The following is a 24,057-nucleotide window of genomic DNA, read 5'->3' as shown; positions in this document are numbered from 1 at the left end:
TTGTATCCAATGACAGTCTAACATTAATCTCATTTATTTCAGTGGGTCTACTCTAAGGACTAACATTGGATTCAACCCATTGTATGCCAACCTCTGCCTATGTATTTATTGACCCTGAGCTTTGTGATAAGCAGTTTAGATGGGAATAATCCCTATCACAATGTTAGAACCAATGCCTGCATTTTGCTAGAAGTAGTGTCACACTTGTGTGTCTTTCCTCATGCTGTTCCTGAGTTAAGTGTACAGACAGATCTTCTTTAACTGTACTGCCTGTATCTTGCTATGTTCAAGCTATGACACTGGCATTAGTTCCTGTGTGTGCAAAGCAAACTTCCTAACTGTATTGCAGGCACAGTTGATAGCTGTGCCTGCAAGGCTGCATGAAGCAGATAGAAGGTTGCCTGCTAGATGTTAGACATGCTGGAATCTGTTTTGCTTCAGGCCACCAATTAGAACATTTTTGCAAAATCTATCACTTTGCATATGGGAAAATTCCCATTCAAATTCTAGAAAGCTATAATCTTTCATTTCCCTCTTTAAATCTCATTTTGTCTAAGATGCCTAAATGAAAACCCTGTATAATTAATACTAGGCAGGTGGCATGACATCATTTTACGTGCTGATTAGCTATGAATTGTGAACATGGATACACTGTGCTCATATCCTGCTTTTAAAATCAACCTGCCGATCTTCACTTTTTACTTCATTCCAATTGTTTGTTCTATTCCAACTCTTAAGTCTTTTCAGTTACCTTTACAATAGATTATGGTGGCCAATAGGGACTGCATGTATCCAAACCTACAGGCAGAGAATAGATCTTATGGGATTATATGAAATCCCTGAGGCTAGACCTCCCACTCAGCTGTAACCTTCCATAAAATCCCAGGTCTAATTGTCCTGTTTATATGGTTTTTAGGTTTGAAGCCAGATGCTGTGAGTTACTGTTGAAGGTTAGCCTTGTATGATCAAGCAAATGAATTCTAACACTAGTGTGAAGGGACAACCATCGTTTTGCGCTTTTTATACTGTATTTCGTAATTGTGTTTTAAACTGTTGGGTGTTTTACTGTGGTTTTAATTTTTGTGAACCGCCCAGAGAGCTTCGGCTATTGGGCGGTATAAAAATGTAATAAATAAATAAATAAATAAATAAATTGCCTTACAAAGTCAGGATCTGGGGCATGCTAGAGGCATAATATGCAAGGGCATAATATGGTGAGGGGGCAGCAAAACAACCCCCCTGCCCTGGAGCTGGGGATAGTGATACAACTCTGCACAAATCAAGGGGCATATGACAAATGGGCCTGGCAGCCCCATTTATGGGCTGCTTTACCTGCTTTGGCAGAAACAATACTTTTGTTGCACTGTATCAGAAAAAGGTAATCCATATTAGTATTATATTATCCCTACAGCCCAAGCACATTTATTCAGATATATGCCACACTGAGTTCAATGGGACTTGCTTTCAAGAAAACGTAGATAGGGTTGGAAGAGCATAGGCTATGTTTTGCATAAATAGCCCTATTTTGGGTTTAAGCCCTATTTTGGGTTCAATGTCAATGCTAATTCTTGCATTGACATTGACAGGCACTAAATGATTTGTGGGACTTCGAAATACATATTCAACGAAAATGCAAGTGCCCAAACACATAAAACATGCTTTTATCTCAAACATGTATGCAAAGATATACATAAAACACCATATATATAGAAGATGCATATAAAACACCATACATATAAAATAACAATAACATATAACAATATATTCACAAGATACTTGCAAGGAATGAGAGTGCAAAGGGGTGGCCAGTGATAGTTCTAATTTGCTCTTGTTTTTACCAGTTCATAACCTAGGGTTCTACTTGTCTGTCCTATCTAAACCAAAGAGCATGGACATAGAATATCATCATCATCATCATCATCTTCTTATTTGTTATCCACCTCTCCCTCTGGATCACAACTGTGGATTAAAAGGTGGTGAAATCTCCTAAAGCATATACTTTTTAATTCTAGGATTAACAAATAGTTTCAGCTGCAACTTGATCTTCATATCTAGGCAGGTACGTTAGGGAGAAGGACCCTTTGGATTAAATGAAAAATGTGATTTAGCAGCATATTTATAATGATAGTGAACTATAGTAACATCTGTTCTCCCCCACCCCACCCCACTCCCACACATGTATAAGCATAAAGACATTTGCTAAATAATTAGTTATATCTTTAAGACTTCAGTCTTGTTAAGGGAGTGATTAGCGCAGCTGTAATAAATTCAGCCAAGCGTGACGCTGCATTTATTCTTTCCTTGGGTGGATATTATGTCAGAACTGTGAGAAACAAAAACACTTCCCAGCATTGAAATGTCCACTTGTGATAGGGGATCTAATCCCATTGTGAATTATATCTGAGTACAATATTTCCCCTTGAATATTGATTAATCTACAGCATCTTATTAATGGTAAATGATAACATCCTGCAATGTCTCTTACAAAAGCAACATTAGGGTGGCTATGCAGAAACGCTTAACAATTTGTATAGTGGCACTCATTACTCAGAGAAATTGTGGAGTATCTTTTCCTGGGACAGATTTAATAAAAGGGGGGTTGTCTAGAGAACGCTCCTGCTGTGGTGGTCTAAAAGTGCATTTCTGCCATGCCTGGCACAGCCTGGGCGTGGGGAAGCCTTTGTGGGCATGGGAGAGAGAAGAGGTGTGCCAACCAGCCATTGGCTCAGCATGTTATGGTGCCGCCAACCTGGGAGGGGTCTAAAAGGTTATAAAGGAGAACTCACCCCTCCCAGCCCCCTCTTTGTCTGCGTGGCTCCCTCCCTCCCTCCCTGTAGGCAATGTGAGCTTGCTGGTTGCCATTAGGGGGCCGAGTAGGATTTTTTTATTCATGTTCCGAATTGCTCGTGAGTTTTTTCACCTACTCCACACTGCAAGACAGCTAGGGAGTATTAAATAGGTTGATTGTTTGATTCACAATTTGGTCACATTTGTTATAGGCAGATAGGTATGGACATTCCAGAGCGGGATTTAGGATTGGTGAGCATTCACAGGCATGGTTAGAGTGACTGTTAAGTTCTGAGGCTCTCAGCTGTGAGCCCCATGGCCTAGCTGGGAGATAAGGCTTACCATTGAGGCCAACTCTTCTCACCCACTCAGAGCCCTGTGGCCTGCATTGGGGGTGGCACTGGAAGGTCTCCCTACCACACAAGGGGTAGGCCAGTGGGGAGGGTGAATGCTGCAGGGCCAACCCATGTGCCACAAATAGCTCGCCCAACTTAAATAGGCCTGTCTCAAGCCTTACTGGATGCCCTATAGGTTTCACCCCTTTGCAGATCTTAAAATGATGTGGCCCTGTTTAAATCCAACTGTACAAGTCTCGTCTCTTATTTATTGACCTACGCACCACAATGATCCCTTACAACTTTAACTATGTGTTCAAGATGCAAAAGTTAATTTCAAGGGCCAAATTGGCATTTGAATTTTGGTTCTGAAACAATACAAATTCAATATTCACTTCAGGATTTTCAAGAGACTTCAAATGCTGTGGGTTTTATTGGCTCTCTGTTTTAATGTGGCATTTTACTCTTTTGAGCTTTTTATTACTTTTATCTCTTATTGTTCACTACTCTGGAATCTCCTTAGATGAAGAGCAATATACAAATGTTGTAAATAAATGAATAATTAAAAAATAAATAAATGTAATGTTCGCTCCAATGTTTTCACTATTTTGTCATATAGGTTGGAATGCCAAAGATCTGAAGACATTGAGTCTATCTTCATAGCTCTTTCCTATGTGCATTGGTACAGCTAGGTAATTCTAGACCCTGTAGTTAATAATTGGAGGGGGGATGGATAGATGGCCATGTGTATTACTTCAGTTGTGCAGCAAACAACTAACATTTCTCTAGAACCTGGGGTCATCCCATGGAGCTGATTGGTGGGAGATTCAGGACAAATTAACAGAAGTACTTCTTTACACAGCACATAGTTAAACTGTGGAATTCACTACCACAAGATGCAGATATGGCCACCAATTTAGATGGTTTTTAAAGGGGGTTGGATAACTTCCTGGAGGAGAAGACTATTGTGGAGTTACACCCCACAAGTCAGTTCCCTAATGTATGTCTAGGATTTGTAAGTCTATTGTGTTTAGAATGTTGACCTGAGTGGGTGGAGATTGAATATCTTAGGAGGGGGGAGGAGGATATATAAGGGAATGACTGAAGTGATAAGGGGTGTTTTTGGACTACTTTGGTTCGAGGGAGAATTAGAGGATCAGGGTAGAGAGGGTTGTCTTTTGAGTGTAGCGTGCAGATAGTCAGTTGGTGTATATTAAACAATCCTGATAATAAAAATAGTTCAAGAGTGAAGGTGTGAGAGAAAGGAAAGTGTGTATGAGAAGAGAGAAAGGATTGGATGAGAGGTTTTAACAAGGGTCTGAAAAGTTTTATTATGAAAGAAAGTTTGTGAACATTGAAATACATTTTTATGCAGTTTGTTTTACTACCACAAAAATCCCACGTGTCTCCTTGGCATTTATCACCTGCAGTTATATACATATAACACCCGTTCTGACATTAATTCACCATCGGCACATATAATTCACAGCGCATTATTTTATTCCTGAAATCATTCCTGTTTAACCCCATTTTCCACATAGTTTGTAGAAAGGTGGTGTTTGTCCCTCACCTCAGGCTCATAAAGTGGTGGCGCTTAGCTTGAGCAGGGAGTGTCTGCGGACAGGCCTGTTGCAAATAGCCTGTGTTGTGGCAGCTATCAACGGCTAAAACTCCTGATATGCTACCTCCAGTATCCGAGGTAGTATGCCTATATACACCAGTTGCTGGGGAACATGAGCAGGAGGGCGCTGTTGCACTCATCTCCTGCTTATGGGTTCCTCATCAACAACTGGTTGGCCACTGTGCTGGACTACATGGGCCCTTGGTCTAAAACAGCATGGCTCTTCTTATGTGCTTATGTTCTCTTCTCCTTTACCCTGCCACCACAAAAGCTATTCCATGCTTTACAGTTTCTTCTACATTCCCAGTATTTTAGAACAACAAAATTGTTTCCCAACCTTGATTTTAAAAAAACCCTCTCTGAATATGAGTATTTTAGCATTTTAAACTCGCTTAGCACCATCATGACGGCAAGTATAAAACTGAGTGTGCTTCTGATACCCTTGTCACCTGCTGTTCTCTGGGTGGTCATTTCCCCCTTCCTTCAGGCTGTGGGGCCTTGTAATTTGGCCTCAAAGTCTAGCCTTAGTTGCACCATGCCTGTATATATATATAAGAATAATTTACCAGACATGCCTTTTAAGCTGTACTGTTTACTTGCACTGACAATCCAACGAAGGACAAGAAATGTTGTTGTTGAGGACTGGGGGCTACATGTCAATTAATAGCTTGCTGGTGACAAGAGAATTGACACCAGAATTCACAAAATCTAGGCTTGTGCCTATCTTGACAAGAAGCCCATCCTTCATTTGTTTGGCTCCCCTTATTCATAAATTTCCCTGAATACGACAATGATGGACAGCCACAACTCACAGTTGATGGGTGTCAACGACAAAGATCTATGGTGCTTCTAGGTCCATCTTATAAGATTGCAGTCCACTGTTAGAGGACACATCAGACATAATATTGGTCCTTTATTTAAACTTATACAAAGAGTTCTTTCCCTACCACCACAACCTTGCAATGAAATGACAGTCCTGGTGATTTGTCTCTCTTCATTTTGTACTAACACAGGAGATGAAATCCAATGTAACAGGACAGAGTAAAAGAATGGGAAATACAATAATTAAAATATGATAAATTGAATTAAACTCTCAATGTTAATGGGATAGCCATAGACATGGAGTGTGGCTCTGCCAGACATCTATAGGCTGAATACATAAAATGTTTTCTTGGCAGGAAGTTTCTCAACCCTAGGAACTCATCAGTACAAAGCAGAACAGCCATCCAACATCCTCCTGAAAGGCCTGTCATGCAGACCTTTGCAGGGCTTCAAACTTAACAGTAAACTTAGAAGCTGGTTTGTCTTAAACATTGTGGCAGCTAACAGCTCTGTTTATAAGCAGAGTACTTCAATACAATTTTGTGCTTCAGAGGAAGTCATTAGCCAAAGCTGGGTTTAATAGTTGTTACATATTCTGCTGTTCAGGTGAACACCAAAATGCACATGGTGCATGAAGCATAAAGCATCATCAAGGGGGCTGGCAGATTAGTATATATTTCTATTAGAAAGTCCATGTGCACAGTGAGAATTTTATTTTCAATCACCTCTTTCACAGACGGATTCGATGGCAAATGACATATGGATTTAGCTTAGAGTTTAAGGTAAGCAGGTGCCACACATACAACTTGTAGACAGTGAAATGGCAAAAACTGACTTGGTGCAATGAACTATGGTCAGACTCATGTAAACTCTTAAAAATGCAAAATTATACATTCATGAGATCCCATGTATTGTGCAATTTTTCTCACCAATGGGCAACCATAGTCTGCTTTGATGGGAACATGTTGGATTCAGAAGAAACAATTTTAAGTTTACACAATGACTTGAAAGTAACATTAACTTCTGTGCCACAGTCCACCGATGTTTCACAGTGTAGATTTTCTCCAAGTCTCTGGGCTGAAATCAAAATAAGTTTCCCTAAAATGAGCTAATATGGGCTCAATTTGGACTTGAGCCCCAATTAGTTCATTGCTCACAATGCTGCCACACAATTAGGTTACATCTCCCTCTTAGATTTTTGGAGGTCATGTAGACTATTGAAATGTGCTCTACCCATGAAGCATGTCTGGAAGCTTCAATTGGTGCAAAATAGCTAACCAGTGCACAGTATTATACTAGTATAATATGGGCCCATATTATACTAAAAGGCCTGTGCTGATTGTCAGTTGCTTTCCAGAGTCAATTCAAAGTGTTGGTTTTAACTTTTAAAGCCCTAGACAACTATCTAAGGGACCACCTGTCTTGTTATGAACCTGCTGAATTAATAAGATCTGCAGGAGAGGCCCTCTTGAGGACAACATTACCCACAGAGGCCTGCTTGTTGGGCACACAAGTTTGGCTTGCTCCTTTGTTTCTCCCAAATTGTGGAATGCAAATGTTCCAAATTCCAGAACTTACATTTGCATTCACAACATGTGTACTTGAGAAATGCACAAATTTATCAAAATGCAGAAATTAATGAAAATGTGCAACTTTTAAATCACCCACACGATAATCTATAGATGAAATTTGGGGTGGGTTTGTGGTTTTTTGCACAACTTTCACATTTGATAGCTGTTTATTATGTGCAATTTTCCTGTTCATGCAAAATGATCAGCAATCACAAATGCGAACAAAACTCAAGGGGAAAGGTGACCAGAGAGTTGATGGTGACCCAGCCCCATGTGGGGCCTTTTACATGTGAACCATGTGCTGTACCACTGAGTTATGCACCCACCCCCATGGCCAACATTTTTGAAGGCACAAAAAATAGCATTTTTTCCTGTTCAGTGAAGGTAGTAGTAGTAGTAGTAAAGCTTTATTGTTTCAACCAATGGTTACAACAAGCATAATAAAAGCAATGCTAAAACAAACCATACATTCTGGAGGTCAGAAATTTTGTTCTATGGCATTTCAGTTACATTTTCAGCTTTGATTTCATCTAACTTTCTCCTATGCAAATGATACCTTCAGCATATTTAGAGGGAAAATATATCAATGTCTCTAAGAGTCGTAACTAATGTATTTGTGGCATGTGGAAAGAGGGGCACATTGTATGGAATGTTTGGATTGCTCTATATGTTTCTCCTGTAGGAAAAATTAAATAGGGAAAACCTTAAACAACTTATCATACTTAAATGATGGGGAAAGCATTTATTCTGTATCTGATGGGGATACGTATTTATGCTCAAACTTGCTGTGCTTGTTGCAAAAAGAATTAAACGTAAATTTCTCTCATAAAATGTGCTGTGGATCATCTATGATAAACTGCAATACTATATTCCTTTTATGTTATGCCAGTCACTGAATGATATTCTTCCCCATTTTGTGATAATCAGTGGTTTTTAGCAAATAGAATGTAACTTGCTTTGTCTACTTGATTAGTTAGTTAGTTGTATTTAGTTAGTTGAACTTAGTATTTCATTCAACCCCAAACATTCAGGGACATAATATGCTATTAAAATAAAATAAACATGCAATATAATGGCCATTGCTTGTTTAATCCTGGGCACCAAATACCAGTGTGTGTGTGTGTGTGTGGGAAATCACATATTACAGCTTCAGAAATATGCATAACGCCACCTACATTATATTCTTTTAGATGCCAGGTGAAGACATTTTTATTCTCCCAGTATTTTAACAGTCTATAAATTAATTTTAACTTTGTTGTTTTAAATTTGTATTTTAAATTTGTATTTTTGCATTGCTGCTGTTTTTATCTTGGTTGTGCTTTTATATTGTATTTTATATTATGGTTTTATACCATTGTTTTGTTTTGAATTGTCTTAAATTTGTAAACCGCCCAGAGAGCTTCGGCTATTGGGCGGTATAGAAAAACAATAAATAAATAAATAAGGTGGGGCTTGGTTAAGTCACCTGTGAAAGATATGCAATAAATATTTGAAAGCCATTGAGAACATTTTTGTGTGTAATTAATGGACCTTTTCATAGATGAGGAATTTCTCTCATGATCACAGGAACAGAGTGCATGTCTGCTGACACACTCACAGCCATACTGGGTCCACACAAAGATTTGTGTGTTTTTGAAGCAGTCCCTCAATGAATATTTATTTGTGACATTTATGTACTGCTGAATATAATAAAATCTCCCAGAAGTTCACAATATTAAAAACACAGCATTAAAAGCACAGCCAGCAATGTACAACCAACCCCTTCCTGCCACTGAATAGTATTGTTAAAATGGTGGACATGATTGAATGTGGAGAAACACAGTGCAAGGTTTGTTTTGAGTGGGCAATGAGCTGGAATGGGGTGGCAGTGTGAAATGGCAGTAACAATCTGTGGAGGACAAAGCTGCATGGGCTATGCAGCCTCCCCTGCAGCCCTCTACCAGCCTGCTGCCCTCAGGTATGGTGGAGGATGTTGTCCTGTTGCCAATGTTGAAATAAAATTCACTTGTCAATCCAGCTGGCATCTGTACAGGGAACGGAGGGGGTTGCCAGACAACAAAATGTCTTAGGCCAGCCCTGTTTTCTTGACTAGCCTTGCACATCCAGCATTTCCTTCTAAAACATTCAGAAGCTCACACTTGCCATCTTATTACAATCCTCTCTCTCTCTCCTCTCTCTCTCTCTCTCTCTGACCTGTTGACCAGTAGTATAAGCCCAGCAGAACAGTAACACACTGGTTGATTTTGAATAGTCTAAATCAACTGACTATAGTCAGACACTGACGATATTTTTTCAAGGAAATCAAATATCACATGGCACCAGCAAAGAAAGGAAGTAGTTTCCTGCTTCAGATCTGATTCTGAAGCAAGATCCAGACATTTAAAGTGGGCTGGCCATGGCGGGCTCTGAGTGTCAGGTGCCAGGCCGACCGAAACACCCTTGCCTAAACCCAGAGCCACTGCCCCTGCCTGTGGGACTTACTGAGCCATCCAGCAGCTGCCCATCCTTGATGAGTGCCACCCTTTTAAATAAAGATGAGGGCTCTGAAGTTCTTCGATCTAAGGTCTCTAACTATGGTGGCTATGAAGGGCCATTTGTAGAAAAGTTATTTCCAGATCAGGTTAGTCTCTCAGCTGGGTGGGGGCAGTGGCTCACCATTGCCCTGAGACGGGCTGAGGTGGCCCAAAGCGCTTTGGACTGCCTAAGCCCAATCTGTTTATGATCCAGATTCAGACTGAGGCAGGCTGAATTGGCCCACCTCAGTTTGGATTCGGGGTTCGGGTCCAAAGTGGTGCACAGCCATAATTCCCACCCCCTATTCCACACCAGCAGCAGTACGCTGGGAAGCCTGATATAGCAGTGCCATTCCTACACATCATTCCTGTACACTGACAGGGAACTATACAAGAAGACTACTTTTTGGTAGCAGCCTTACATTTTAGGTAGCATCTTCTTGTTGCCTGTCTTTGAATACATGGTATTTTGTAGAGATGTGTTCCGCTTCTAATCGGACCGGAGAAGCAGGAGCGGAGCGGGGGGCTTTGCCTGCCCTTAAGGCGGAGGCGAAGAGGATTGGGGGGCCGGTGGAGTGTGGCGAAGAGGATCGACGTGAAGGCGGATCCTTCGCCTCGATCTGGAGCTCCACCGGAAAGGTAAGTGGGGTTTACCGGGCCCTGCCGCTGTCGCCCATGCGGCCCAGACTTCTGGGCTTGCGGCCCAGACTTCCTGTTTGAACCACGGGCTCAATAGAAGACAGCGACAGACCACAGACGGAGGCAGGTAAGGCCCCTCTCTCCCTTGGTCCGTTACCGGGCTCTGCCGCCATCGCCGCACGGGCGGCGATGGCGGCAGGGCCCGGTAACCCCCCCGCCCTCCTCTCCCGGCCTTACCTGGCGCCACTCCCATCCACTGCGGAGCTCCGATTTGGAGCTGGAGCTCCGCGGTGAAGAGGAGCGGAGTATAGGCGGAGCAGCGCGGAGTGGGCCGATCTGAAATTTTCGGATCGGCCCACGGGGCGGAGCGGGGGGTCCGTGCACACCCCTAGTATTTTGTTTTTGTTAAAATCCCAGGAGGAATCAGACTACAGTGGCTTACTTCTGTACACCATATACTGAAATGTACTGTACATTTCCCAACCGTTTCAGTAGACATTTTCAGGAAATCATGATTATTATTTTTATCAAGTTGAGATTTGTAGTATTTCTAATGGTGCAGTGGAACCCAAGTTCTATACATTAACTTGGTACATTAGGTGGTGCCTCTGACCTTCCATTTGTCTCTTGTAAAACATCACAAAAAGCATTGCCCTATACATAAGCATCCCAGAATGCAAGGTAGCAAATAAAAGACCTCCTAAATTGCCTTTTGATGGGATCTCCATTTCTCCCTGTCAAATTATACTGTGATTTTGAGTGCTTGGGGTTTGGCAGTGCTGCTGCTCTTTCATTGCATGATTTAGCCACAAATAATTTTTATAGCAGAAGAAAAATATAAACCTAACTGCAGTGTGAATGAAACAGGTAGTGAGTGATTATCCTGCCATTCCACCTCTCCTGTATTGAAGTGCAGCACAGTCTGATGGAAAGGACAAACTGATATTACTATCTGATACTTTTACTACAGGAGGATCTTCTCTTTCCAGCCCACCCTCCAGTAATTAAAAGGCTGTCAACCCTTTCCAGCTCTTAACTGCATGTCTGAGAGGGTTTTTTTTTCTTAGTAAGTCTGAACCCTTTAAAACAGGCCCAGTCCCAAACTGCCAGTTTGACAAATCTTTGAATAACATGGCCAAAAGGAAGCAAGGAAATTATGTTGCTAGAAGAGGGACTGGACAAGAAATTTTACGAGGATTGATTGGTTTTTAAGTATGCTATGCTTCATTCTACTGCTCCCCAAATATGAGCAGATGGAGTAAAGGAAGTTTATGCTATTGCCCTGGTGGATGACTTATGCCAGCAAATGGCTGGAAACGGATGTTTCTTCTGGCCCTCTCAGCAATTGACCTTGCAATTTGCTTAAATTCCAGTGAGGCAGGAGCAGCCACTCCCATGCAGGCACCCTGATTCTGTCTGCATGTACATTGCCCTTCACTGCTTACTACTTCCTCTCCATCCCCAAGTAAAGAATGCTTCTCTATGATGAGGAGGTGGACTATGGAGCAGGCAGGGGAGGGTCCTGTCAAGGTTACATAATTTACTGCCAGAAGAGAAGCTCAGCAGGACTCTCCCACCGTTGTTGAATCTCTCCTCAAATAGTTATCCTTCTTCTCTTCCCCAACTTGAGGTTGATTTTCTGTGTGTGTGTGGGGGGGGGGGGGGTTAGAGAGAAGAGGTGAGGAAGTAGAGGAGGGCTGGTATGTTGAATGTCAGGGGGGGAAACTTGTTTGACTTCTTTATTATATTTTACTTCATTTTGTGTTCAAAGAGCACACATGAGGTTGTTGTTTTGGCTTAAACAAATTGCTGCTCATCTAATGCTATGCAAATCTTCCATCTTTCTACATTGCTTTCATTCTTTAAAGGTATTTTTAAAACCACTATTAGTGTTGCATTCCCAGATCAAAAGCAACCCATAGAAATGATAACATGACATCTTCTGTTTCCTGGGCTGGATCATCAGGCCACAAATGGACATTTGAATCTACTGTTTTCCTTACAGTTCTGTGCGAACCAGTACCTAATGCTTAATGCTTTTCCAATAGTCACTCGGGGTCATTCCTTTCATGGCCCTTCTGGGAAATAAATCACATCATGAGTTGACTTCAGAAGTGCATAGAGGTTATTAAAAGGACCTGTTGTTTACTTTGAACACCAATAGCAATATGAAACTCTTTAACCTCAGTTGAAAAATTAACAACAGCAGCAGCATGGGTGGACCAAAATCCACACACAGTATCTCACATTACTCACCATTATCTTAGTCACTGTACATTGTTATAAAGCAATCCTTCTATACAAATGGAAGATTATTTTTGCATGACATTGATTTTAAGCTTTTTAAGAAAACACCAACAAAAAAACACCAACACACTTCTAATTCTTTGCTTTTCTGGAGCAAGTAATCCAGTTCTTTGCAGCCTTGCCTGATATACAACTTCTTATCTGTATGTGCTCAGCAGTCTGTGTGCTGCAGGGGGAAGGGGAGGAAAGAACATAGTGTGCCACGTTTCATCTTTAGGCATAGAAAACAACAGCAGAAGTGGCTTATTTTGTGAGAAAACCCAACATATTCCCCCCCCCCCCCAATTCAATCCCACAGTACTCCTGTACAGACCATAAATTCAAGCAGTTTGTGCATTACTCAGGGATGTGAGTTTGATGTCAGAAGTGTTTTAATAGCTTTTGATTTACTTTCTTAAGTGCTTATTAGGATGATCGATGATAACATTTTGAAGCCAGTTCCAAGCTTGGGAGACACTTACTCTAGTCATTAGCCTTCCGATGTGTTTTCCTCCTAATAATTTGTGATCATGGTCTGGAGAGGACCTAAATGAATCACATCCTTCCTTTCATATTTTTTTTGTCTGTGTTAAGTGATGCTGCTTGCCTTTCACATGATCACCTGAATAACTGTTGTAAATAAAAAAAAGCAAAAACAAAATAACATGTCCTGAATAGAACTGAAGTTCCCAGAAAATAACTATTGTGGGATAATTGGCACTTTGCTATCAAGGTTCTGCTGATCTGTATAAGCTTTTAAACCCCCATGATATTTCTGATGAAACAATTGTGTGATAAAAGTGAGGCTCCTAATGCAGTCCTGTATAAGTTTCCTCAAAAGTAAGTCCCATTGTGTTCAACGGCTCACTCCCAGGTAAGAAGGTATAAGATTGTAACCTTAATGGATAAATCACTAGATTTGTGTAAATGCTGAATAAACAGTGCAGTTAGGTTTAAGAACACTTTCTTATACACCTTTCCACAGGATATATTGTGCTGCTTTTACTTTACATGACTTTACTTGTTGTTATTATTATTTAATGCAAACTTGTAAAAATATCTCAAAGATGAACTGAATGTAAAATACACGTGTGGGAGTCTTAGAGATTGGGATGAACCAAATTTACAGTTGGGAAAATGTGAAACTGAGAGAAAGCAAAATTGACAGATTCATCCATCCTTATTGTGAAGTACGTCCCAAAGTAATAAGCCCCTTTGAACTCAGTGGGATTTACTTGGGAGCAAACATTCATAGGATTACAGTATTATTTAATACCTCTCATCATGGTTAATTGTTCAGTGTGACCAATAAGCTTATGGCTGAAAAGCCTGAAAAGGCTTTTCCTGCTCAGAGGTCTTCCTGCTACCCACTGGTGGGTAAGACTGTGTTATATAGCATCTTGGTACTCTGCCTTTTGCTATGATACAGATATTCTTGAATGTGGGGGTTCAGTCTCTGGTTGACCTGATCTGAAGCTCTATGTGTGTACTAATCTTGGTGCACTCAGTTTCTTGTATGTTGTCTGTTTCCATGTTGCATGCAGCAGCATGTATGCAAAGTTATTAAATGCAAGTGCAGAACTTTCTCATGCATTGAAAAATGCTGGGAACTCCTTTTTAAAAATTGCTTTACATGTGCTTCAGAGTCCCTGCGTATACACGAAGTCAGAGGATTTGGGCAACTGTACTTTGAAATTACATGCAGGTTCCTGCTTGATTCAGCTTTGCCTCAAATTGTTATGTAAACAAAATGGGGGAAGAAAATAATATGGTCATAAAGATCATTGAGCCAAGGTCCTATTATGGGGTGGGGGTGGGACAACTGGCCAGCTCTGCATTATGTAAAATTTCATTCCACTAGCTCTCTATTAATGAATTTGGCAAAAGACTTAAAATGAATTTGTGTTCTGTACATTGTGCCCCAAAGTTCTGCTGAGCCAATTCAATCTTGGGGCAGGGAGGGGGGGAGGATTGCTAATTTGCATGTTTTGTGGTGCCGCCGCCACTGAAATTGCTTTGCAGAAGAATGTAGTAACAGGAATATAGTGGTGTGGGTGCTCTAATCATATGCTGAGTGTGCCATGCCTCCTGAGATGCCAATACACAATTGGCAGCTACTTCTCTGGGATGCATTTCCTCACCAGATGTATCACCCAGCCTGTGTTGACTCAAATAACTGCCTCTTGGAAAAAAATAAAAATAAATTCTGTCTCACAGCAAATAAATCTTTTATGTTTCTCTGGTTTTTGAAATGATTAGAATTGCACTTTTTTCATAAAACTGCTTTGCCATGAATAACATTGATTTGCTAATAAAGAGCTCCTTCCTTTTAGGACCAATATTATTTTAAGTATCCAGATCTTTTATTTTACTAGAAGGCATAAAAGCATCCGCTAAAGTTTGGACCTAAGATAATAAACACATAGCCCTTGGAATTGCCCATGCCACTGCTTCAGGCAATAAACAACTGGCACAAGGCTTAATTTAGCAAAAAGGAAAGGAAAGAAAAAGAATGCATGCGTGTGAGCGGAAATGAGGTCACGCAGCATGTACCACTAACTACTGTAATAGTGCTAGAAATAAAATTTCATCTTTTTTATTCTTCATTTGTGCAATAAAAGAGCAATCTCTCCTAGCTTGAAAAGCACAATATACATTAACATTTAAAAATGAGATATTCCAAGAAAACGTGTATGCAGTGCCCCATGATGTTTCTCCATCCGATTCCTCTTCAGAATTATGTTTTTATGTGAAATGTTGACCCAGGCTACAATCCTATATACGCTTATCTGGGAAGATGACCCGTTTAACTCAGTGGGACTTACATCTGAGTAGACATGCATAGGATTGCATTGTTTATCTTTTAAACTCATGCCCAAGTCTACTATAACCATAGCGTAACCACAACTAAATACATTTATTTGCCCACATCAATCTCTAACCTCTCTCCTTCCCCTCCCCTTAATCTGAATTCTCTGGTGCAATAGTTTAAACGGTACTTGGGAGCAGCAACCTATTTTTCCCAAATGAAATGTAAAGCACCATGTATATAGATGATAGGGATGTATGGCTTGTGCAAAATATGCTTTGGTTGTGTTTCATAGATTGTCAGGCACCTTTCATCCCATCACCTGCCCATTGATGGAATCAGATTTTTTTCTCTTTCTGAACTTGCCCAAATTCACACATGTGCAAATTCCTCCCAATATGCAGATTCCCCCCCCCCCCCCAATTGCACATTTTCACACTTTAGCCTATTGGGGAAACCTGCTTTTTTGGCCAGGCATCATCATCATCATCATTATTATTATTATTATTATTATTATTTGCAAATTTTTCTATGATGAAATTTGTTCAAAATTCCTGATGGTTAGAGAAATGGTCTGCAAGTCCACAGACTCTGCCCAACAGGGGAAAAGCCTGTCCACTGCAGAATTTGAGGATTAGATTCATAAAAATCCAATCTTATTTGGATTCATTGTGGATTTCTCTGACATCGTAATTGATGTCTCTGTATAAATCAGTCATCACCATCATCACCAACAATACAATCAGGCAGAGCAGACACACACGCACACCTTTATATCTAGTGTATCATACAACAAGATGACATTAATTATCTTGCTATCCTAAAAAACGCTGGCAGATGCTATTAAGGGAAGGGGAGTGATACAGCACATGCTTTGTATCAGTGATACAGCACATGCTTTGCATGCAAAAACTCCCACATTCAATCTCTCCAGGAAGGGATCTACACTAGTCAAGTTAGAAAGTGTCTTACCGTTTTTAAGTGTGGATTTGGTAGTATTTTGCCACATGACATTCAGTTCGATACATTTTATTGTTGTCTGTTCTCTGTTTTTTATTTTGAACTTCTCTGAAATAAGTCGTTCTATTTGGTATGATGTGGCCGATTTCATTGTATTAAATGGGTTTCCTGTAATTCTTAATTAGCCAATCGCATTCCTGGGGGCATGTTTATGTAATTTCCGTGCCCAAAGTTGGAGCCGTTTTCCCCCCCAAGCCTCTTTTTTGCAGCCCTTTTTTTTAGTTTCAGTTTTGAGAGGCTTCTTCCTGGTTTGTTTGCCGGTGGAGAGAAGAGGAAGTGGGAGGGGAAATTGGCAGACGGGGAAAAAGAACAAGCAGATTTGTTTTCTTAGTGTGGCCAAAAGGAATGCATTCCCACAGAAAGAGAAAAGTAAGTAAACGCTTTAAAAACTGCTACGTTTTAAATAGTTCAAAAACAAAACGTTCAATGACTGTAAAAACAACGTTTCATGTACTAGTGTAGATTCCCTCCTGGTAGGGCTTGGAAATTCTACTATCTGAAAGCCTTGAGAGCTGTTGATCAGTAAAGACAATTTCAGCTAGTTGCATCCATGATCTGACTTGGTGTAAGGTGGCTTCCCATGTAACTATGATACAAAGACAAAATGTAATTTAACTGGCACTAAGCTCTCTTGATGCCTGTATGTGAATCAATATTTAGGATTCCCTAGGAAAAATGACTGACTGTTAATACATATGCATATGCTGTGTATGTCAGATTAATTTTACTACTGTGCCCAAGGTCTAATCTTTTACAAGGCAATGAGGGGCCATGTGTTTTTTAGTTTGTTTCTGTATCCTGACCTGTCAGAGCCTTCTTTTGCTGGTGCTTCAGTACAAAACTGATCAGGTTTTTTTGCTAGTGATGTATATGGCTTGGATCTCCGTACTAGTTCACATGGACAAACCTGGGTGTAATGGTGGTGGTAATATAGGATGACCTTGACTGTGTGGATAAATCCTCCCTTAAGGCTGAGAATTGAGTCCCTTCTGGCTTTCTAATTAAATTAACAAGGTCCAGATTTACAATAATGGCCAAGTTGGAACAGATTGGGGTTGGATTTGCTTTTGGAAAGTTGTTGCATTGGTTCTGCTAATCCAGCCTGGAAATCTTTCTTATAGTGTGCATTTGGGCCAGAAGTACAAGCATTTCCTTTCTGCATGATTCTGGCACTTGTATTTGATGTCTGGGATAAATTATTGAAAGCTGTGTACCATAAGAGTATGGAAGCAAACACCTGGTTCATTTTTAATGTGAACAGAGTTCTGGGCTTCTCAGCACCTGATTTGAATGTCTCCTTTACCTAAGGACAACTTTCTTGTTGTTTTGTTGATGTAAAAATCCTTATATCTCATAAGGGCACTGGTCAATTCCTCAAAGGAAAAGATGTGCTAAAAAAACAAAAGTTTGGACAGTATGAATCTCCAACGCTTTAGAATGGGGTTCACAGTGAAATGAAAGGGTGTTTTTTTTAAAAAATAAAATAAAATATTGATACATTAAAGCAGCACTAATTTCATATGGGTGACAAGGAGAAGAAAAATGGAAGGGGGAAGAGAGAACCAGGAATGCTTCAGCTTGCCAAGGTTCTCTGAACTCCACTTGGGGTTGCAATCCTATATGATCTGCCATGGGTACTCATAAGCTTCTGAAATTGAAAGATTAGGAGTATCCTATGCAGAGTGGCAGGTGTGTTGCACCTGCTATTCTGCATTTAAGTTAGATGGGCAATTTTGTCCATCTAGCAACAGCTTCTGGGATGGGGATAAAAAGTGGTTGGAATAGCCATAGGATTCCTCATGTGGCTGATGCCCTAGTCTCCTCCCCTTGGTATAACCCCTTTTCCTGTCTCTGTGCTCTGTTTCCATGTACAGAGACATACCCAGCATGGAGAGAACCATGCCGGCTACAAAGGGGAGAAAGCACAGTTTCTGGGCTCCTAGATCAAATAAAAGAGATAATGGTTAGAATTCATTCTTCTGGAAATGCCCCCAAATGGTTTTTTTTTTTTCATATCTAGTGGACATGCTCATTAGCTTAAAGTTTGTAGGGTGAAAAGGTTAGGGAGGTATGTGATTACATTTTTTCTTCACATATACCAGTGAAAGGATTCATTATTACGACAAGGAGTTACTATCATATACAGATTCAGCAGGTAAGATTCTTTATGCAGAATAGTCAAAACCCTATATAATCCCAACTATAATGGAACATTTTGTAGAAAATTGGAGATTTTAAACTCAACAAATTATGTTTGAGTGAAAGAAAGAAAAAAGACAAAGATGGAACAAATTTGCCAGAAAATGGATGTCATCTATTTCTGTGAATTTAAACATCTACTTTGAAAAGCACAATTTTGTTTTATGATACCTATGTTAGGTCTGGGTAAATGAACAATGTTTGAGCTCACCCAGATTCTCTGAATATTAGCTTACTACTCGACCCTCTAATGATTTGCATCCGCTTTTGTGACCGATGTTGGTTTTGCACAAATGGGACAATTGTGCAAAACAATCAGCTACTGAACATGAAAGTTGTACAAACAATTCCCAAATTTGTGCTGATTTCCAAAATGGCTCAAATATTCCGCATAGACTAAAGCAAGGTGATTTAAAATGTGCACATCTACAATAATGGCCAATAATGCCATTATAATGGCTGTGCATTTCGAGATAATTCTGCATTTTAAGAAAGTTGTGCAGCTTGAGAAACTTGTGCAGTTTTCAAGTACACAGTTTTTGTGAAGGCAAGTTTGGGAATTTGCAGACATTTTCTGAGAAAATGCACTGCCGTTTGCATTTGCATTTTCAGGTGATTTATGAGCTGAACTGAAATTCTCATAAATCCTTAAGCTCTGTTTATTTTATCTTTATAAAATAATGATGTGGGAGAGGTGGTTAGGACTAAATTTCAGGACCTTGGACAGCAAACCAGGAAGAACTTTCATGTTGAATAATGCCAATGATCCAGTTAGTCACCATTCTGTCTCTAGTGGTGGGCAATTATTATTTTTACCCCAAAAAAGGTTTCCAGAGCACCTTACAATCAATCAGCAAAGAAGACAAAAGGATTCTCCTGGGATAGACAAAAGCAGGGCATGATGGAGATATCCATTCCCTGTTCTCTGCCTTCAGCATATGGCCATCAGAAATATATTTTCTTTACTCTGTACAGCACCATTTACATTGATGGTGCTATATAAATAATAATAATAATAATAATAATAATAATAATAATATTGTCTGCAAATAAAACGGTTCGTGTTTTAGCTATCATGGCAAATAGCCAATGATAGATGTAAGCTCCATTAATTTGTCTAATACTTTAAAAACACATCTAAACTAATGGTCATCGTGGAATACTTTGCCCATCAATTTTAGAATGCTCCATTTTGTTTGTCTTGAAACTATTCCAATCAATTTCATTGGGTGCCCAATTATAATTTCCTTTCATTCAGCAATACTGTTCAGATTTGATATCCATTTATTTTTTAACTGACCCCTCTCCCCACCATCTTAAGTCTGGCTTCATAGGGGACTTGCTCCAACCCCTGTGTTCATTGTAGTTACCCTTTTTCTTGTGCTTCAATGAAACCATGTATATGTCTGTGTTATAGCTCCCTATGATCAGTGAGGCAACTGAAGTATCCAAAAATTCAGAGATGAGACTGAAGTGGGAGTGGTTAATGTAACTACTCTGACAAGAATGTCCACATAAACACATTGACTGGTGTTGAACCTTTTTCATACCACAACTTTTGATGAGACTATATCAAATTCCATAATGAATGTTGTCATTGCACTTGCTTCCTAACTGCTGTTCTGGAGCCATCCTCAGCACTGCATAATTAAATCTCTTTATCAGCATTTACATCCAGAGGGCTTGGATGAAAGGCCTTGGATGCCTGGGGGCCCTGGCTTCAGAGTGACCCGCATATCATCTAATTCTATGCACATAGAACTGCGGTAGGCCCTTGTTTGCTCATTAATTAGCATTAAGGTCATAAGGAGAGTTAGCAGTTGCCTTTCTCCCTTGTTGTTGAGTGAATTAATTCAGTTGTGGGAGGACATTTAATTCCCAAATTAGTCAAAGTGCTAAACTCAGGAGAGCAATATGAAAGACATGGTGTATCAAAGAATGGAAAGGTGGGAGAGGTCAGAACCAGAACAGATCTTATGGTGCAAATCTGAAACTGCAGAGATCACACTTTTGCAAAAGAAATTGGTGTCGCCCCATCCCCAAACCATCGGTCCCATTGTTCAAGGACTGGTCTTATAGTGATGGTTAGATAATTGGTCAGAGAAAAGAAATGAGTGCAGGAGCCTACCTGCCAAAAAACGTACCATGAGGGATGCCAGTGTATACCTGTACATCCTGCAATGAAAAATAATAAAAGAGAAGCTTGGCCTTGGTACAGGGAAAGGGAACAGCTTTTCTTGCATTCCCCACTTTTAGAAGTTGCCTGAATGCTCAACCTGTACAATGGGATGGACCTTAGGATAATACTTCTTTTTTAAAAAGCAAAGAAATAATATGCAATCCTCCAAAACTGCATATCAATCTCAGGGCAACTGATACACTGGCATAAGGGATAATTGGCGGTAAGTATCTGATGAAGGCAATATTTATGGAAATTCCCCACCTCTGTGTTCTTGCTAGCTGTTGTGCTCAACAAAGGCCAGGCCCTGGCAAACCTCCTGAACTTCCCAGATTTCTCAAAGATAAAGCATTTGGGCTGAAACAAGCAGGAAGAAATGCCCACAGCTATGGGAAAAGCAGCATATGTTGTTTGGATCACATCCAATATGGCATATTTCCAGCATTGTATCATGATATATTTTGAGGAATTTCAGAATGGAATCTAGAATCTATTGTGGTCAGTGGGATTCACTACATATTAATTTACCTCAGGAGTGAGAAACCTGTGGTTCTCCAGATGTTGTAGAACTTCAACTCCCATGAGCCTCAGCCACCATAGCCAATGCTTAGGGATGGTGGGAATTGTGGTCAACTACTTCTATAGGGTCACCGGTTCTCCACCTCTGGTTTATAAGAAAGCTGACCTTTTCTACGTAAACAGATCAGGGATTTTTCAAAACAAGAACAGTAACCTATTATCACTAGTAGTTTTTATTGTCATGAATGCTTTGATCTGTTCTGGTCTCATATACAACTGATGCTTTACAGTTCATTGCTTTTTGATCCCACTGCTTGCATATTTCTTCTTCTTCTCTGTACCATGTCTGTACATATGTATAGACGTCATGCATCTGATGATGGGGTATCATCCAAGAAAGATTATCTCTACCTATAAAGCAGAAAGTATGTGTGTGTGTCACATATGAAAGTATGTGTGTGTCACATCTCTTGAAAAACAGCAGTGGATGAAATCAATGTAAAGGAAGCAACTGAGCCTTCAGTATTTAAAGCTAGGTGAATAATTCTACACTTGCTCTGGCAACAGCATCTGGCACACTAGGAATTATAATGTTCCCCTGAGTGTCCATTAATAGGCCTGCGTTTCCATTCAGGGAACAGGCAGAAGATGCAGAAAGAGTTTGTGCAGATCGTCAGTATCCCCAAATGAAATTAGAGGCATAATTTATGTATACATTTGTCATACATTTATAATCATTATAGCACAACTACCTAAAAATATTTTCTGGAATTTGTGCAACATAATCCCCCCAACCCACGCGCCATGCAGACATACACATGTAATGCCTTGTCTCTGAGGGCCTTGGGACGTTGGCTGAGTAAAGTGGGAGGTGCATGGAATGGAGTGAGGGGAGAGCAAAGCTTCTGTTGAAAAAGGGCAGTTGGGTTAGTGGAGAGAGGAGGAGGAAGCAAAAAGGGAGTGAAGAAGGAGAAAAGGGAAGCCATAAAGACTGATCTCTTCCGGCAGGCCTACCCAGATGAATTTTAAGATGCCTTTTAATAATGTGCTGCTTTTATACATTTTATATGTTTTAATCAATTATATGTATTTTATAGAGTTTGCATTTGTGTTGTACCTCACCTCGATCCAGAGGGAGAGGCGGGTAATAAATTATTATTATTATTATTATTATTATTATTATTATTATTATTAAAAAGGAAGAAAGGGCGGAGAAACCAGCAGTGTGGTGGAGAAAGAGAGACTCTGCACTTTAATGAAAAGTGCACTACACACACACACACACACACACACACACACACACACACGCAACGAGGTGACTAAAGAACAGGGATAAACAACTGGTGTTGCCCCAACAAAACTAATACTGCTCTTCACAGAGAACTGTGGGTTGAAAAGGGAGTTGAATATGTTTGATTCATATTTGTGTTATTGTTTTCTTCATGTTATTATTCACTAAACTCTCTTTAAGTAAGTAAATTCTTACAGTTTGTCTCTGGAGTGATTGTAATCTGCCCCTCCTCATCCTAGTTATAGAAACCTGAAACATTACATTCACACTCCATGAAAAAAACTTTACCATTTTAAATCAGCAAAATCAGGACTCAGCATAGCCCAAACTGGGAGATATTTGAAAGATGCAAGGGCTTAGATGATAGGTATCTGTTAATGTAAAGGTCAGGATGATTTGTTGGTAACTGTGAACAAGGATGCAAGATCATGGAAGGCTGAAGATAAACAAACATTCTGAATTTTATAGAAGCGATTTGAACATGTTTCTTTACCCTGAGGAGAAAGGTCTCAGTGTGAAGCAAATAACTGTTTGAACTAATATTTCACCCTAGTTTAAAATGTTACATCTGTTTTCACCCTAAAACCTTAACAATTTGAATTAGACTACTGATGGATCCCTATGGCTCAGTATGGAATCTGCTTAGTATTTATAATGTTTTCGATGAGCATTTGGTTTCTGAGAGTTCTTTCTTGGTTCATGATGCTGCATACATGAGCGTTATTTTCTATTACTCCCTGGGCATTGTAATTTGGTTTCATCTACTTGATAGCACCAAGCTTGGTGACATGCATTTGGAAATTCAACTGTACCCCCTCTGACAAACACACCCAGGAGAAAGAGGGGCTTCTGGTACTGGATGAAGGACAATATAATCACATAAAAGTTTTGCAACAACAACAACAAAATAGCAAGAGAATTGATTGAACCAGCCAAATATCTGGCTCTGGCCATGTAGTTCAAAGCAATCAATGAAAAATCCATCAAATACAAATGGTTGACATTAAGGAACTTCAGCACATTTGTCTACAAGGCAAGCCCTTGTACTCAACTGCACCTGAGTAGGGCTAAGTAGTGTAGGGACCATGGACATGCTGCCCAGTGGTTAGTGATAAACTCTGAAGTGCAGACAGTAATTGTCCAAAAATTTAGACAGATGTGTTGCTGCATACCAGTTTTAGCAGCTTAATCTCCACAAAGAGCGGGAGTTTTGTAAAGCTAATGGGTTTTAATTGCCCATCCAACACCAGACCACCCCAAAATTTCTTTGCATTATGACAAAGATAGTTCACAATTATATATTGTTGCTTGTGAAATCCGGGGCAGTATCCAACAGTGACATTTCCCAAACCCAAATAATGCTAGCTGCAGTGGTAAATAATGCAGTGGTAAATCCCACTGATCTCAATGGTTTCTGGATCTTATTCTGAGATTCCTCAAAACCGTGGGTACCTGCTTTAGCGACT

General features: G+C 40.0%; 1 protein-coding gene across 1 annotated transcript in view; it reads left to right on the top strand.

The window, feature by feature from the left end:
- The window catches only part of SORCS1 (sortilin related VPS10 domain containing receptor 1), a 457,816-nt gene that overhangs the window by 181,040 nt on the left and 252,719 nt on the right, over nt 1-24,057 (top strand). The gene's annotated exons all lie outside the window — the stretch shown is intronic.

This window comes from Elgaria multicarinata, chromosome 8 (genome assembly GCF_023053635.1).
Source record: "Elgaria multicarinata webbii isolate HBS135686 ecotype San Diego chromosome 8, rElgMul1.1.pri, whole genome shotgun sequence".
NCBI classification, from domain to species: domain Eukaryota; kingdom Metazoa; phylum Chordata; class Lepidosauria; order Squamata; family Anguidae; genus Elgaria; species Elgaria multicarinata.
The sequence above is the reverse complement of the archived record's forward strand: the minus strand, read 5'-3'. Positions and strand labels throughout refer to the sequence as shown.